This window comes from Sinocyclocheilus rhinocerous, unplaced genomic scaffold, assembly GCF_001515625.1.
Source record: "Sinocyclocheilus rhinocerous isolate Xijiao unplaced genomic scaffold, SAMN03320098_v1.1 scaffold1168, whole genome shotgun sequence".
In the NCBI taxonomy this organism is placed as follows: Eukaryota; Metazoa; Chordata; class Actinopteri; order Cypriniformes; family Cyprinidae; genus Sinocyclocheilus; species Sinocyclocheilus rhinocerous.
The window spans coordinates 1,059,234-1,061,173 of NW_015650373.1; positions in this window are offsets into that span (position 1 = coordinate 1,059,234).

Genomic DNA, 1,940 nt, shown 5'->3' on the forward strand with positions numbered 1-1,940 from the left:
GCCTGCGAGGGGCGATGGGGGTATGTGACGAGTGGGGGCGGGGCCGAGAGCCATGGGAACGGAGCGAGGCCGGTGGAGTAAATGCTAATGCGCGACACCTGTACCGGTTCCCGCCTCCTTCTTCCCGAACTACAAACGTTGTTACATTGGTGCTGAAACCCGGGAGGAAGGAGGGACACGCTGCCAGAGATCCCTCGCCGCTGTGGTGAGCCCGCGGTGCCATCGAGCATGGCGGAACAGTCTGGAGGCTCGAGGCGGTGGGCTAGAGTGAGTTGCCGGGGGGGCTGCCTGGGCTGTGGAGGGACGGCTGGCGTCCGTGAGGGAGCGGAGGAGTCGCCGCCGTTCGCCTGAGGCCATCCCCTGCTGCCATCCGCCATGATGGGGAGGAGCAGGGAACGGGGGACTCCTGCCGGCTGCCCGAACCCGGAGGAGCCGGAGAGCCGTGTGAATGGAGCGAGGCCGGTGGAGTAATTGATGATGAGCGACATCTGCACCACTCACCGGTCTCGAGTCCCATGGTGGAGCTCCAGAAGGATAAAAGGAGGAGTGACGACAGTGTTTGACGAGAGAGGACCAGGCCTGGGTTTTATTTTGTGTTTTGTGTGCGGCAGTCGTCCGCGAGGGGCTGCCGCTTTACTTTCATTTTGTGTTTGTTTATTTTATTAAAGTCTTTAAATGTTCGCCGGTTCCCGCCTCCTTCTTCCCGAACTACAAACTTTGCTACAAGACTTATGTGAGGATCCTGTTCGTGGACTTCAGCTCGGCCTTTAACACTATCATCCCAAACCTCCTCCTGCCCAAACTATCTCAGCTCTCCGTGCCCACCTCCGTCTGTCAGTGGATCAACAGCTTCCTGACAGACAGGCAGCAGCTAGTGAGGCTGGGAAAATACACATCCAGCACCCGTACGATCAGCACTGGAGCTCCTCAGGGCTGCGTCCTCTCCCCACTGCTCTTCTCCCTCTACACAAATGACTGCACCTCTAAAGACCCCTCTGTCAAACTCCTGAAGTTTGCAGATGACACCACACTCATCGGCCTCATTCAGGACGGCGACGAGCCTGCTTACAGACAAGAGGTTGAGCAGCTGGCAGTCGGGTGCAGTCACAACAACCTGGAGCTTAACACACTCAAAACTGTGGAGATGATAGTGGACTTCAAGAGGAACCCCCCTGCACTCCCCCCACTCACCATCATGGACAGCTCTGTGGCTGCAGTGGAGTCATTCAAGTTTCTGGGAACCACCATCTCTCAGGACCTGAAGTGGGACATTCACATCGACTCCATTGTGAAAAAGGCCCAGCAGAGGTTGTACTTCCTTCGCCAGCTGAGGAAGTTCAACCTGCCACAGGAGCTGCTGAAACAGTTCTACTCCGCCATCATTGAATCCATCCTCTGCACTTCAATAACTGTCTGGTTCAGCTCAGCTACCAAATCTGACCTCAGAAGACTACAGAGGGTAGTCCGGACTGCTGACAACCCTCCCTTCTCTCCAAGAACTGTACTCATCCAGAGTGAGCAAAAAGGCTGGCAAAATCACTCTGGACCCCTCACATCCAGCACACTCCCTCTTTGAACTGTTGCCATCTGGTCGACGCTACAGAGCACTGAGCACCAGAACGACCAGACACAGGAACAGTTTCTTCCCTCAGGCAATCCATCTCACGAACACTTGACAATAACTGTGGAACACACACTATTTATTCACTCATACACTTATTTATCTGACACAGTTTTACTCGGCTGTTATTGAGTCGGTTCTGGTCTGGTTTGGGTCAGCCAGCAAATCAGATTTAAGAAGAGGACAGCAGAAAGGATCATTGGTGTGCACCTGCCCAACCTTCAGGACTTGTACAAATCCAGAGTGAAGAAACGGGCAGGAAACATCATCACAGACCCCTCTCACCCCGGACACAACCTGTTTGCACTTCTCCCTTCAG